Consider the following 18,003-nt stretch of genomic DNA (forward strand, 5'->3'; position numbering starts at 1 on the left):
TTTATTTAAACAGTTACAAAAACATTTATGTTCGGTTTTCAACTTATTTAGTTGGAATATATAACAGAAAAGTAAATCTATGTTACATTTCCATTGACAAAAGTTTAAGACTACAAAATAATAGGAGAAAATAAACAGAAAAAAATGGTTTTCAATACAAAATATTTAGTATTTCGTTCAAAATCCATTATTTTTTATAACATCGGCACATCTTTTTGGCATTGAATCTATTAATTTTTTACATTTCTCTACTGTAATATTACAGTAAATATTACAGTAGAGAAATATTGTCAATATTGTTGACTCAATAATGTTCACATTTAGCACACGAGCCTTCGAGAATTAGAAGGTCAAGCATTTGTCTCCATTATCCCGAAATAAGAAACTGATTGGAAAGATAGTACTTAAACTATTTAATTAAATTCGTGAAAATTAATGAAATTAAATTCGTCGTCTTAAATTTTTGACCGCTACTGTATACACACCGTCACTTTAATCGCTAACTTTGACAACTAACAACACGATTGAACGAAGCATGAAAACCTGGCGAACGTGATAATATAATATCAAAGCTTGCTCTCCGCACCATCGAACGAAACAACGAAAATAAAATAATCTCTGCTACGACGGAACGGAACAATTCCAGTTGTATCGCCGGATGGAAAGTTGACTCTCGCCGATGAGCGCGCGCCAACGACGAGATCCGAGAGCACGATTATGGAAATTGACCCGCTTTGAAATCCATGGTAATTAAGAGAGTCTAGGACCGCGCGCGCGCGCGCGGGCCAATTGAAACGATCAGGGATATGGGGGGGGGGATGGCGAGGCGAGGTCGCATCGAAAACATGTCGCAAGTGCGAACAGCTTTTCCAACGGAGTTGCGGAACACTTCTGAACCGTTTCGTACGTGTAACCATGCGATGGTTAGATATATATGTATATGTATATACGTATGTATATATTTGCTTCGATTAATCAGCTGACGGGGAATAACTTTCCTCCGCTTAACCGGATCGTTTCTGATTTGCAAATCAATTTCCGTACTTCTTTTTGGTCGATTGTTCGGAGAAAGTTTACGTCGTTCGAGTCATGGGGAAACTTTCGCGCGTGTGAAATTTGTATGGTTTAACGGCAGTTTGTTTGATAATTTAGAATGTATGTCGGAGATACCATATCAACTGCCACGGGAGAAGCCATATCAACTGCAATTCTAAAATAACTTTTCTGACGTACAGAGCAAAATTATTATTTCTATTATTACTAAATTATTACTTCAAAATTATTGTAATTACTAAACAAATTATTTTGGAACGTGCCGTAACAATTTTAGTGGGGCCTCAGAGTCGCCACTCGAGTGCGAAGGGTTGATAAATTGTTGTTTTACGGGAGAGAATTGTTCGAGTCATTTTCTGGATACGAAATTGTAATTTAATGTTATTAGGCTGTGAATTAATAATCAATTGCTGGAGATGTATGTTTACTATTTTATAGGACGATTTTTTATTCGATTTCTGCGTTTGGAAGGCTCCGATATTGTTATATAATTTTTTAAATATTATACGCCTTTTGCGATAAATAATGGTAATTTTGCGATAAAGATACGCCTTTCGCGTAGAACAATTAAAATAAAAATAGAAATTAAAACTTAACATTCAGCTCGAAATCTCAATGTTACTATTATAATATTTTAAATATTAAATACCACGTGCGATCAATAAAGTAAATAAAATAAAATAAAAACGGAAACTAAGATTTAACATACTCAATATTAAATCCCAATGTTACTATTATAATATTTCAAACATTAAATATCACGTGCGATGATTAAAACAAATAAAATAAAAATGAGAACTAAAATTTAACATACTCAATGTTAAATCTCAATATTACAGTTATTATATAATATTTTAAATACCAGATATCTTTCACGACTACTAAATAAATCAAACAAATATAGTTGAACGCTAACGTTACAAAAATATAAAATTGTTAGTAAATTTAATCACCCTGTAATAACAGCCTTGAAAAATATCGCAGCGCAAGGTGTCATTTAAAAGGAAAAAGCCACTATGTACAAGGTGCAACTAAGTTGTAAAATTGCGGCGATCGTTATCCTAGTCATACCCCAATAAATAAATTGTTCTAATTTCGAATGCCGATACGATCTTTCCGGCGTAACGCGGCGGACGGGTTGAGCTTGCACCGGGAGCACAATTAAAATGCGGCCGGCGCGGATTTATAATTCACGGTAAAATCTGATCCAATCTTCCGGGGCAAGGTCGGCCGGCCATAATGCTATATCCGCGATTCATCTTCTTGATACGATCCCCCGGCCGTTTAACGCGTTCGCAATTATATTTATATCCCCCGAAGACACGGCCTGATATAATGGAAACTGTGGTTATTCGGCCGTCGGTCGGCGAAGAAACTAATTCTTCGTCGAAACAGTCCCCGGGATCGTTAATTTCGGCGCGTCGATTCGTCGTCGTAAATCGCGCCCTTCTTCCACAGCTCTCTCTCTCTCTCTCTCTCTCTCTCGCTCTGGGAGTTTATATTCCATCCGCGACAGCGTCGATTTATCGTTACGAATTCTTCAACGGTCAAAAAAAATTGTCAACGAACTCTCGCGGATTTACTGTGCTGTAAAACAAAACTTCCCCTGCCCCCCCCACCCCCGGTTTCAGTCGAATTGAAAATCGAGCCCCGAAAGTTGACCGCGAGATCCCGTAACTTCGTGGCATTTTTACGGAAATCGGCGCTCGATTTAGGGGCTGCCGGATACAAATATATGTATACTTTATTTTAATTTCTAAATATATTTTCAATCGTGTAGGTATAGTATATAGAATATATGATAGTATAGTAGGATATAGAATATAGGATATAATATAGTAAGGTATAGAATATAGAATATAATATAGTATAGTTTAGCATAATATAAAATAATATCACATAGCATAGTATAATATAGTATAGCAAAGCATAGTGCAATATGATATAAAATGATATAATACAGCATTGCATAGTATAATTCAATATAAAATACCAAATATTATATAGCATAGCACACTATAATATAACATAGCAAAGCATAGTATAATGTAATATAACATAATATAATATACCATTGCATAGTATAATATAATATAAAATATTATATAGCATAGCACAGTATAATATAATATAGTAAGGTGTAGAACATGGAATATAGAATAGCATAATATAATCTAATGTAGCATACCATAGTATAATATAATATAGCATAGCATAGTATGATACAATTTAATATAGTATACTAATAAATAGAATGCAGAATACTGTAGCATAATATAATATATATTAAATATTATACCTAATATAGTTATATATATTAAGTGTTACAGTTTCACCTACAGTCGTTGTAAAAAGTATCGATACAGTGACCAATCAAAAGTACAAGTCTCCGGTCATCCATCATTTCACAAACAAAAAATGTACCATTTGCGTACAGAAACGCGCGATTATTCGTATTTTCGAGCTTCGTTTTTCATAGCCGTTGATTATTGGTTTTTCGAAAATACCCAGTCGGTCCAGGTTTTCGATAACGCGTGTAAACCGTTACCGGTTCCGTTTGACGGGCGAATTAATTAATTAAGAATCTGAGTCGCGCTGCCTGCCGGGTAAAACGATCTCCCGTTCGTGTCAAGGCACGCGCGCGCGGGGGCCTATTTAATAGTTATGAAAAGCGCACGGCGCGCGGGGGGTAACATGAAAAATTAGAAGCTCATTTCCTCGTCCGGCTACTTAAAGAGCCATCTGATCCCGATGGATCCGCTAAAAACCGAGGTAAACGGGAAAACAAAAATTAGCACGCGAAGATGAAACGAATCGATAGTGCCAGGGCACTTGAAACGACGCTAATTATTCCGGCCGGGGAATGAACGTGAAATTCATTCACCGGCCTCTCTCTCTCTCTCTCTCTCTCTCTCTCCCTCTCTCTCTGGCTCTATCTCTCTATCTCTATCTCGGCCCGGGTATATAACCCCGCGCGGCTTCGCGATTCGTTTTTAATTGGATGCCTTAAACTCCCACTACTCCGCAGCGATATTCAATTCTTTTGCGCCGTGATAACCCACTTAACCCTCTTACGGTTTTAAAGAGAACGGCGAATTATTTATCGATGCACAATCCTTCAGAGATATCCATTAAAAATAGCTCCGGCGGGTGAAGGGAGTCAAACGTTCGCCGTTGATCGGCGCGTGTGCATCGAGCGTGGCCGATAAATGTACACGGTCGCTTACGAGGGTGTGTTCGTACCCTTCTTTCTTTTTATTCTTTTAAACGGTACAACTTTATTAAAACCGGATTGAAAACGATTTTTTGGAGATTTTAGAGGGGACCGGTTTATTATACGACGACCGAATCATTTCTCTTTTAACCCTTTGACGGCCGTATGTTCATTTTCAGCTACCAAAGCTGTTCATTTGTTTTTTTGTGTTATTTGTTTTTTTTTCGTAAAAATGAAATTTGTTATTGTGAGGCGTACAAATAAATTTTGAAAAAGAGATTGTAATTTCTGCATTTTTTTTTAATTTTGTGTTTCGTGGAGCGTATATTGTATATTTTATAAATTCTATATTTTGTAAATTCTGTATTCCATTAATTCTATATTCACTATAATTAATATATTCTATATCGTATATCATATATTTTATATTGCATGAATGAATCATCTGATACAACCAATACTGAATAACCTCGAGTAATGATTTCGTTGTACAGTATCAGTTGTCAAAATATCATTCCAGATATTCTAGAAATAATTGCTATAGTGTAATATTATATATTCGATATTCTATATTCTATACCTTACTATGCTATATTATATTATATTATACTATGCTTTGCTGCATTATATTATATTGTGCTATGCTATATAATATTTTATATTCTATAACTTCCTATATTATATTATACTATGCTGTGCTATATTATGTTATTTTATATTACATTATACTCTGCTTTGCTATATTATATTATATTGTGCTATGTTATATAATATTTTAAATCATAATATACTGTTCTATGCTATATAATATTTTATATAGCATACAGCATAGAATAATATAATATTTCATATTATATTATTCGGTGCTATGCTATATTATATCATTTCATATTATATTATACTATGCTTTGCTATATTATATCATTTTATATTGTGCTTAACTACACTATATTATATTCTATATTCTATAAATTCTATATATTCTATATTGCATGAATGAATCAACTAATACAACGAATAACGAATAACCCCGAGTAATGATTTCTTTGTACAGTATCAGTTGCCAGAATATCATGCCAGATATTCTAGGAATAAATGCTGGACGGACGCGAGAGCCGGCTGTAATCTTTCATACGTTACTTCCATGTCGTGCCGTGATATTAACCAAGCACAAGAGTTACTCACACTTCGATAGATAAACAGGAGACGTATCTTTAGATGAAACTACCCGTAAACGCGAAGCATGTTCGTTGTCAGAGTGTCAGGCGCAGCACTTTGTCAGAAACAGTACACTTATTACAACGCGGATGATCTCTTTGTTCCACCGAAATCTAAATTATGAAACCATATTTTTCATACATCGCAGATTCCTAGAATGTTAAGTTAACACATGTTTAAGTTCACAAGACCCGTCAGCATTTTTATTATTTATTTTACCCGAGACTGTTTTGTTTTTTAATTGATAAAGGAAGCTTCCTTTTTTAATTCTAATGTTTTTAATGAAAATAGAGATTATACTCTACTATTTATTTGTTATCGAAGATAATTTGTAGTTCGTTTGTATATAGTGATTCTTGTTAATATTCGGTCAATTATTAAAATACAGTAAGTTTTTTAAAAGTAAGTAATTTCCATTTTTGTTAGATGTTAGACGACTGGTATACTAGACAATGATTAAAGTAGTTTGTTACAATTTTTCTATTACTTAAAGCAACAATATAAATTAAAAGTTCTTGAATTTTAACTTTTTTATCTGAGCATATAATAACAATTTTAAAAATGCGTATAGAAACATGTATATAAGTTATCAAGATCTACAGAACTGTTTTTGTCAGATAAAAATACTAAAAATTTCAAATCTTTTCTTGTTTTTGAACTTCCACTTTTTATTTACAAAAACCATTGTGCCGATTACTTATTTAATTTCGTTTTTATTCTACTTTAAAAATAGAAGAATAAGACACGCATTTCAGACATATTTTATTGAATTATTTCCGAAAAGGAAAAATCGAAGCACCTAACCTATATTGTTTTCTTGTTATTTGGACTTCCATCTTTAATTTAGTAAAAAATGTTGCATCGATTAGTTATTTAGTTTCCCTTCTATTCGACTTTATAAATGGAAGAATAAGACACGCATATCAGACATATTTTATTGTATTATTTCCGAAAAGGAACTATCAAAGTACCTAACCTATATTGTTTTCTCATTATTTGGACTTCCATCTTTAATTTAGTAAAAATATCCCATGGATTAGTTATTTCGTATTCTCTTTATTCCACTTTGAAATTGGAAAAACAAGATTTTATTATTACTTATTCTATCGTTTCCAAAAAGTCAGGAACACACTAGAAACACCATAAACACAAATAAAACCTCGAAATAGACCCACCATCGAAACTGTTTCGCCCAATCGAACAAAACTACATCTTCCACCAAAAGCTCCGAATTTTCCTTCTCCTTTAAAATCCTCGATCACTTAATTACCAACTCTATCCATTGAAAGAAAACCGCAAAAAGGGGGACAGCGGCACCGTAAACACAGCAGAGATAAGCAAACGGTGTATCTGGTCCCGGCGACGCGCCCCCTACCACGAAAAAAAGGAACGGTGGAAGGAGCGAGCAACCTCGAAGGCATTCCGGTAACGAAAGTCCGCCGGAGGGTTTACGTAGCGGTAGGGAAACCCCAATTTCGCAGCGGGACCTAATCGAACGAGAAGAATTCATTGCGGAACGGAGCGGCCCTCCCGATCCATTGTTAAGGAGAACCGAAACAATTCGGCCATTTGCGTACGCGGGAGCCCGAAAGTCGGCGGACGCGCCGCCGGTAGTTGTAATCCGCAGCTTGACCCGGGGGATCTATGTAAATCCCAAGCGGGAAGAATGGAACGGATAGAGGTAACGCGACGCTACGGGGGGAAACGAAGATACAGGGGTGGCGGTGGGGGGGGGGGGGGGAGAGGGGGGGGGGGGGGGGGGGGGGATCAATGCGCGCCTCCGATGACCCGTGGAAACGCCGTATTCCGTAGCGCGACCGAACCGTTTCGGGAATCATGTTCATGAACAATGCAAAGGCGGGTCGTGTCTTAATCTAGCCGGCCGAATTTAAAACATGAACGGGTTGGAGGATTGAATGGGCAACGCTGCCACGTCGCTTGGAAACGTTCCTACCGTGTGACGAATTATTCGCGTCAGTAGAATTTTAGTAGAATTTTTTAACCCTTTCGCCACTTTTCTATATCTTTTTGCTCGCAAGGATTTGCTATAGAAAGAGTCGCAAGAATCAACTGCGACGCAGCGTTGTGTACAATTTTACAGCAATTATTTTCATTAGCACCGCCTCATTCTTAATAAATTATTAATAATGATTAATAATGAATTATTAAGAATGATAGAATTTTAGGGTATTGTATATTTTCGTTATCCTAAGATTTTAATAACAGTAGAGTCAAGTTTTATTTTTATTTAGAAGAAACACGTAACATTCATATTTGATAGGTTATGTATGCTGACATTATAGTCACGTGTCCAGCAAAATCAAAATTATCTGCACTAGTTACAAGACCTAGGAGCTGTATAGACATCGACTAAAGTTTATAAGATATTTCTATTTTTTTAAATTTTAATCTTGAGAAGTTCAGTTCAATTTAAATTAATTTAAATGTTCGATAAACTTGTTAATTTTATTCTTTGATTACTTTGCTCATTTTGGACGCAATATTGTGTTAATTGACCTGTTATTTTTTTTTCTTTAATTAGTTTCTTTATTTGAGACATGACACTATAATTATTTAACCTGCCATTTTTCTTCATTAATTACTTTGCCTATTTTAGAAGCATTATTATGTTACTTAACCTATTATTCTTCTTCTTTAATCGTTTTCCTTATTTTAGACATGACACTATAATTATTTAACCTGCTATTTTTCTTCTTTAATTACTTTGTCTATTTCAGAAGCATTATGTTATTTAAGCTATTATTTTTCTTCTTTAATTATTTTCCTTATTTTAGACATGACAGTATACCATTTAACCTGTTACTTTTCTTCCTCAATAACTTCGCCTATTTCATACGCAATATTCTTATTCAATGGAGCTTGTAGAGAAGAATGTATACCAAAAGCGACGCTCGCTTCTGCATTTCCGGCAGCTATATTTAAAAGGATCGAAGAGTGTCTATTAAAAGTGAAAGTAGTTTTAAAAGCCACGGGCTCGTTTCGCGAAACCTTCTGGCGTCGCGGCTCGGACGCATCGGGTTTCATGACATTTTATTCGATTGTCGCATTCCGTCTCGGCTCCAGAAATAAAGTGCCTGTGTTCCCTAAACTGTGATACCGTTGCGAAGAAACTGGCCGGTCCAGCTTCTGCTCCATAATCCGCGCGACCTGTTCGTATCCGCGGCGATGACGTTCGAAATAGACTGTTAAGGCGAGAGGTTTAAAAATGACTATATGGTATGGTCGACCATCTGTGAGTTTATCAGCAATTCGTTTAGGGTTATTGCAGTTTCTTTAGCGGACCGGTCTGCAGCCAACATGTGGCGCATAAAATTAAATAGAGTTCAGGATGACGAAGGGCATGCCATCATTTAGTCTCCCAGGTCCTAGAAGCCCTGCCGTAAAGTCCCAAGACTAAGGGAAAAGGGAATCGGCCGCCAGGTATCGGCATCGGCGATCCTGGCCAGCTGGAATTTCCGCGCATTGCCAAACACCCGCCCACCCGCGAGCGCAAGCGGCCCGCCCAGTCATCCCCACCACAGACAACGTGCCTCGGGCACAGTGGAAGGGATGGCCGGATTTTTCCCGACTCCGGGAAAAGAAGGGGCGCTTGAGGCCCAAAAAGAGGGTTGACGTAGAGAATTCGAGGAAGTCAGAGTACATCAGAGCTTCAGACAGGACAGAACACATTAGAGATTCGGACAGTACAGTACAGAAGACATAGAGAGATACGCGCAACGGTTAGGTTGCGCGTTGCAAATAAAGTTAGCATTTCAATCCGAGTTATAAGTGAATCATTTAGTCCCACATCAGTGGGCGGTCCTTCGAACTAGTCGGCACCGAGTGCAATATTCGGAGGATCTCGATCATCCATCTGACTAGTCATCATCTATCTGACCCTCTTGCGGATGCAACAATTTCTTACGAGAGATCCGACGATGGGGCACCGTTGTTCACCCAGTTCTATAATTTTTGTTACTTCTCGTCGCTATATGGGAAGTCGGACTCGGTGGGGTAGTATACCTTTTCGCAGGTGGGAGCCGTTCTCTCGATACTCCTCAGGTGCGCAAATTTGCTTTGGAAGTTTTCAGCGCATTGCAGCAAATATTAAAGCGCTGTTCGAGACGATCGAAATTCAGGTTTGTTTTAGTATATTTTTCCGTATTGAAAATTGCTCGCGAAACTGGCGAAGTTCGGTCCATGCAACGAGCACACTTTCGCCGTTGTTTCGTTAATCTTTTGCGTAGAGTTTTGTGCAAATAATGATGACGATTTCTTTTTAAACTCGCGTTACTTCGATGGTGTCGTTATGACACTGTTTTCAAGTTTGATGTTGTTTTATCTTTTTAATGAAAATTGAAATCGGAGTTTGTAACTTTTGTTTTATTTAAAAGTGCTAATAACGTTGGTATTGTTAAGAATGTTGATAAAAACATGGTGTGAGAAATATTAAATATGAAATAGTAGATATTCTTATTATAGTATTTATAATTGTTATTATATTATTATAAGTAATAGTATAAGTACAGTAACAGTATAGCATAGCATAGCATAGTATAGTATAGTAATATAAGTATATATAGTATAAGTATTTCATTAAAATATAAGAAAATAATATCTATAAATATTAGCAACTATAAAAATATTAGCAAATCTAAAAATAATAGCAACAATATTCGTTCACCTTGAACGAGCTTCAAATGACCTTGAACGACGTTGAAGGTCATGTTAAGGTCGTTCAAGGACGTTCAAAGACGATCAACCTTGCACGTTCACCGCCTCGGGAGGAAACGCGGATTTATCATTCCAATAATTCTTTCAACGGATTTCTATTCGAACAACATTCGGCGCCTGCCTTTCACGGCTGGCAAACGCGCGAAGTTGAAAGCAGCGTGATTTATAGATACATTTATTGTAGCACGCGTTTCGAGAGGCTCCCGGCAAATTTATTTCGCATAAATAACACTCTTTGCGGATGTATGACAAGCCAGGCCCCGTGCGTTGACTAATAGTTGTCTACCCGATTGTATCGCGTTATTCTCGTGAACAATGATGTAGTTGTATGAGACGTGATTAATTAATTGCAGTATTTTTATATGTGACAATATCAGTGATATTTATATTTAATAATATTCATGATATTTGTATTTAATAATATTCATGATATTTATATTTAATAATATTCATGATATTTATAGTTAATAATATCGATGATATTTGTATCCAGTAATATTAATCGTGTAAATAATATTAATATTGTGTTATGAAAAATTGTCCATTATTTTTATAGGTGAGACTTAATATATAAATATATTAATAAATAACCTGGATAATAAATTTCATTTCTGTTAAGAATAATTAACGATACTGTTATAATTATAGATGAAATATTTAATTCCATTTAAATTCAACGAAAGCATTGAATTATTAAATTCGTTAAAAAATTATATAGACTATTGTAGAAGAAATCGTGTTCCATAGACACCATGACAACAATAAAAATTCGCGTTATTCACATTATTAATATTCTCAAGGAGATCTGCTAACAAATTATGAAACGGAAAGGACAACAAACAGTGGTCACTGAAAAGGGTTAACACGTGGAATGCCGAAACCCAATACCTCGAACAATCCTACGGTGTCGAATTAAATAATTGAATTAACGAAATCAATATTGAACAATGAAAATCGATCCTCTCTTCATCTATTCCATAAAATTCAATAATTCTTGCAAATTTCATCCATGATACTTAAATGACCGATCTATTGATCTATTGATCCATTCATCGATCATATGTTGCCATATTGCATTATTGACAGGCGCTTGGTAATGATGTTTCGTCGTTCGCATGTTATCGCTTCATGTTATTAGTATCCATAAAGCGGTCGCTAGGGCACAGGTTACAGTAGCCACGAGTACGCGGATACGGTTCCTTGCTCTTCGGGGGGGCTTGCAATGGCTTTTCTGCTGCCAGCCACTATGCATGGAGAACGATTTCCTGTTCGACATCCTACGTATCGGCGAATGATACAAAGGACAGAGCAAACGTTAGCTGAATGCGGTTCTTTTCGACCGTATCGCGAAAATCGTCCTCGTGGTCGTCGCGGATTTAATACATGCTGAAAACAGACAATTTCTAGGGACGCGTTGGAATCGACATTTTAGTGTTCAATTAAACATTGTGATAATCCGGACAGGCGTACATTAAAATTCTTTGGCCATGCATTTACTATAGTTATGACCGGAATTTATATGCAAACGATACATTGCTTTTATCTTTTATACAGGAGAGAAGTTCGATAAAGATGTATTTTGTTTATTGTTTATATATTTTATATTTTGCATATTTTTCGTATATATATTTTATATATACATTATATGATGATGTAATATATATAATAATATATTTTATGATTTAATATGCTACGATATATTTTATGTTTTACGTACTTTACAAATTTTATATATTTTATATATTTCAGATACTTTATATCCTTCATATATCTCATATATTTTATACAATTAATGTATTTTATGTATTCTATATATTTTACATATTTTATATATTCCATATACTTTATACATTTTGTATCTTTGATATGTTTCGTATACTTTTCATATTCTATATATTTTATATTTTTTATATATATCATATACTTTATATATTCTATATATTTTATATTTTTTAGATATTTCACATATTTTATATACCTTATACATTTTATAAATTTCATATGCTTTATACACTTTATAAATTTCAAAAACTTTATATACTTTATATATTTCGTATTATGCACCACGTCATATTATATCATATTATCTCATATCCACATACTATAAGTTATGCCACGATTTTTCGTACACCCTCTAGATCGAAGAGAATTTTACAAAAGAATGTGCAGCCACTCTCTCCGAGCAGTTATTCTCTTTCACCGCGTTCGAACGTTCCCACCGCCATCCGAGCAAGCATGCTCGCGTTCATATATATTGCAACAGCGACTCCTTTAATAATTCGTTCGATACATACCAAGAATGACACAAATCTTTTATTATAAAGAGAAATAGTACGCGAGTGGAGGCGACCGAGCGCTGTTTGACAGAGCCGCTTCTTTTCGCGGGCGTACTATATTTTCCTATAGCCCCCGTGTACCTGCTGCGAAACAGCACTCTATACAATCCCACCGCTTTTCTATACCGTTCGATCGAAGGGATTTGCTATATAGGGCGTCACAAAAATCATTGGCGGTTTGTATTAGTCGTTAACAAATCGTAAACAAAGCCACGAATTGAATTTCTGCCGAGGAAAAAATTACTTCGAATCACCTCGTTGAGACTGATTTTCAGGACACCCTGTGTATGATAGAGTGGAATCATTTTCGATATAGTATTGTTAAGATTGATTTTGGTAATCAAGTCTCGTTTTATGGATTTTGATTATTACTAAAAGACGACGAAGTTAAGTATTGCTGCATTGCAATCGGTGCGCTATGATTTCTTTTATAATTATTTTGATTAGCTCTGCCTCGTTCTTAATAATTTATTATTGACCATTCCTAATAATTTAATATTAATCATTCTCAATAATTTATTAGGTATAAAAACGATAGAACTTTAGTGCTCAACATTCGCCACTTGCATATACACGTCGTTGCTTGTTTTTAACCCTTTACACTCGAAACCATTCGAACAGCGGATCTAAAATAATTTCTCTGGCTTCTAGTATATTTCCATTTTATACAACAAAGTGCATTTTATGCATACGTAATTGATTCTTGTGATTCGTACCAACAGTTCGACTTATAACAATTGTTTAAATCCAAACTTTGTTAGTAAAGAGATTATTTTAGAACGTGACAGCAAAAATTTGAGGGGTTAATTCAAATCATCAGGGGTTAATCAAAGGGTTAATTCCGCACCCTGCGGTGATCTTTTGAAACTAAATTCCACAGTCAGTTGGATAAATCTAAATTGCATACCAAATGTTAGCCAAACGTTCTAACCTCAAAAACAGCTGGCTAGGCCCGTCCGTGTCATGAAGAATATTAGTGTTGGACAGTAATAATTCGAAGTACACGAACCGTTCCTGTTACGCGAACACCGTGCCCGATCCGGCCCGGCCAACATAACCTAGCTAGCACCGTTCGCAGGTTATTTTTCCGGTCCGCGGCGGCCGACCGTTCGAAGAAGAGCGGCGTCATCGATTATCGCAGCGGCGTCGCGGCCAGGAATTATAGTCTCGCGTGATAGAAAACCCCGGCCGGGGCGGTATCTGCTCGAGGGTCCCCCATTGAAATTATCTGTCACTCGATCACCGGGTTCTCCCGTTAAAAAGGATGCCCGTTAGATCCTGAGAGAGGCCTGGTCGCCGGGAATCTAATCTGACCGGCCGCGCATTAGCATCGGAATTAACGAGACCTTCGTTTCGATCTCGCTTATCCGCGGCCACCCTCCCCACCCATCTACGGAGCCCCTTTGTACCGTAACAATTGCGGCTTTACGGGAACCGCCACGAGAAAATCGTAATTACCGACGCAGGTTCCGGATGTTACCTTTAAGAACCGGGCGCGCGAGCGAGAACGGCAAAGGATTCATTTCGCGACGTTTAGTGGCACGATAATTATGCCCCAGCCAGAGAAGATAGATACCCGGGTATGCTGAAGTATTAACTACTCGCCGCTGCTGGCCCGATACACGTTTTCGCGTCGCTTCCTTGGCATGGAGGATCAACGGCGTATCGCTACGCCATTTACGTTCGCCGGGCTTTCAAGGCGGATCTCACCGTGTTTCGTTTATTTCTACAATTCCGTCTCGTTTTCGCGTTAAAATTTTTATTCCCCTCGCCGTAAAACGCTCGGCTACTGCGCCGTCGCCGATGTTGCTGCTGCTGCTGCTGCTGCTGTTGCTGTCGCGTACGACGTTTCATTTGAGATTTATCGCGACCTTTCGGTTCCATCGGTATTTAGAAACTTTGCGATCGTCTATTGTTTAGTTGCACCATTGTTCGGATTCTTTCGTCTGCGGTGCTAATTTTAGGAAGACAGTCGATGTCCTATGTGTTGTTGTTTGTAGATGCGAAGATGCGGGAGGGTGCTATTCGAGTCATTTTTGGTTTCATTGATTTTTAATCGGAATTAAATGTGTTGCATTGTATCAGCTTGTTTGTGAATAATTATAATTGCGAGTAGAATAAAGTAGGGAGGATATACAGTGAAATTAGAAAATTGTAATGGAGGTTTAATCAAGTTGTGAATTGTGATAAAGTAATGGAACTATAATAAATAATGTGTATAAATAATATATATAAGTAATAGAATAATGTAAGAGATAAAGTAATAGAATTATAATAAATTAATGGATTAAGAATAAACTAACAAAATTATAATAAAATAGTTCCAATTACAATCGTAAAATATTGTAATCCTTATCACATGTTTAAAAAAATCAAATCACTTTTATCGAACATTCAAAACGTATTTAAAAACTAAGAAAATTAAAATAAAATTGTAACGAAGTAATAGATTAATGCTAAAGTAGCCAAACTATAATAAAATAATTGCAATTACAAATAATTGAAGTCCCTGTCATAACCTTAAAAAATGAAATTGCTCTGGTCGAACATTGAAAAACCTCTTTAAAACCTAATAAAATTGTAATAAACTAATAAAACAACGATAAAACAACAAAAACCATACAGTTGTAATAACAAATGAATAAACTCCCAGTCACATACTTAAATCAGTCTATAGTTCGTCAGGAGCTCGGCTCCATGAAAAATATGCGACACGAAAGTCAACGCGCGCGCGCAAAAAAAAAAAAACGTAACCCATAGCTGTATCAGAATTTCGTCGTAAAACGTCTACCGTTCGATGTTATACTTTCAGCTGAAGCGCAACAACCGCGCTGAGGAAGTACAAATGTTTATAGTGCAGCGAGCAGGGATCATCCCTTCGGTTGTTATCAGAAAGGAATCGCGGAGACATAACATTTTATCCGGTGTCCTAAGGGCTATCGGAATTCAATAGGATCCCGTAGCCGCCGCGCAACGGAGAGAGTGTCCTCTCGGTCTTGGGGGCCGGTTATATAAATAATATCCGGCCAAATTGGAAAACAATCTCGGCCGCGTGACTTCTCGATACAGGGAAGCGACGCCGTGGCGGAAAAGCCGCGTGTCCCGTTTGCAGCCGAGGCGAGATGAAGTTAGCCGACGCGGCGTCGGCGGCTTACGTGCGGTGCATCGCACAGGCCGCGTGCAGGCGTCCGGGGAAATATCCAAAGAATGCACCGCGGGACGGACCCACCCGGTCGCGCGGCTAGAATTTTAAAGCGGCGATAATTATGTCGTTGTCGAACAAATACCGCGTACCGTGCTTAAATGCTGCCGGCTCCTGGTGCGAGACGCGGCGTGACGACGGCTCGGACCACTCTAGGACCGCCCCAAAAAAATCGATCTTTTATGGGCGGCTTCAAATATTTATGGTCTAGGGTCTGCCATAGGGATGTCGTTCGTGCTTGCGTCTGTGTAAGAGACGAGGTGTGGCTGTTTTTATCTGACGAAATTGTTTTGTTTCGGGAGAATGGTGATTTTTATGGTTGGACACTGTAAGGAGCCAGTGTACATTCTAGAGCAAAAATGTATGATTTGAGATATATGATGTAAGATAGAAGATAGAAGATGGAAGATAGAAAAGACACAAGATAAAAGTTAGAATATGTAACATCACTCGAGGTTATTCATGATTGGCTAGTACATAATTATACTAGTTGATCGATCTATACGATATATGATATACGATGTATTATACAACATTGAATATAGAATTTATAGGATTTGTAGAATTGATAGAATTTATAAAATACAGAATTTATAGAATGTAGAATTAATAGCATTTATAGAATTCATAGAATTAATAGAATTGTAGAATTTATAGAATTTATAGGATATACAATTCATAGAATATGAAATCTATAGGATATAGAATATACAATATAAAATATAGAATATAGAATATAGAGTATAGAATATAAAATATAGAATATAAAATATAGAGTATAGAATATAGAGTATAGAATATAGAGTATAGAATATAGAGTATAGAATATAGAATATAAAATATAGAATATAGAATATAGAGTATAGAGTATAGAATATAGAATATAGAATATAGAATATAGAACTCAAAGATTTTATAGAGATTAGAATTTATGGAATTTAGAATATAGAACACACAATTTATAGAATATAGAATTTATAAAATATACAACATAGTATTTAGAGAATACAGAATGTAGAACATAAAATTTATAGATTTTGCAGAATTTAGAATTTATACAATTTAGGATATAGATTATAGAATTTATAGAATTTATAGAAGATAAAATATACACTTTATAGAATATAGAATATACAATGTAGAACATAGAATTTATATATCTTATAGAATTCAGAACATAGGATTTGTAGAATGTACAATTGGAATTTATAGTAAATGAAATATAGAATTTACAGAATACAAATTATAGTATCTATAGAATATAAGACATAGAATATAAATTAAAGTATACAAAATATGTTCTATGTATATATAATTGTATATCACATATTATAATTAATATAATAAAATAACCTTGACATTAATCTTGACATAACTTTGACATTAACTTTCATATTAATCTTGACATAACTTTTACATTTATTTTGACATAACCCAGTCATTACATTAACGCTATACCAACAGACAATGATATAATATCATAAAATAACACTAGCAACCAAAGAAACAACCCTCTCTACCCAATCCACCTCTGCCAGCAATCCGTGTAACAATTCGCGACAATCCACCCCTAAATCGAAATCAGGTTAATATCACCTTCGAATTAGCTCGTCGCCGCGGCATTCTAATTGCTCGGAAATAGATTACAACGCCGGTCATTTACGCGGCATAATTCTCGAAATATCTCCTCCTTCCAGCGGCATCATCGGAGCACTTTTGCCGCGAGCTTGCCAAACTTAACCCTTTCGCTGCGAAGCGCATCACCGAGTAATTAACACCGAGTTACGAAATGCTAAGAAATAGAGATCGTTTCTTGTTCTCTAAATTTTACAATGATATTTATTATATCTAGCAATACCACTTTACCTTCTAAAATATGAAAGTTTACAATCATAATTTATTCATTTAACACGCTCGTCGCCGCGTCACCCATATCTGACTGACAGGTATATTTTGTGCCCCGTCACCCAAATATGGGTGACGCTCTTCTTATTCAACATTTTATTTATTTAATTTATGAAAATCCTGAAAACAAAGAAAATCGAGCGATTCGCGCCGGGCGACGAACGTGTTAAATATTACAGTCAACTGTATATTGATTAACGAATGTATTTTACGTAAATTATGAAATAAAAGTATATATACGATAAAATAAATAATAAAAAGTTTATTGCGAAATCTTACTTTCTCTTGCAAGCAACGAGGGTGCGATTACTTATGGGACCGGCTGTACACAGCTCCCGTCG

Source organism: Augochlora pura, chromosome 5 (assembly GCF_028453695.1).
Source record: "Augochlora pura isolate Apur16 chromosome 5, APUR_v2.2.1, whole genome shotgun sequence".
Taxonomy (NCBI): Eukaryota; Metazoa; Arthropoda; class Insecta; order Hymenoptera; family Halictidae; genus Augochlora; species Augochlora pura.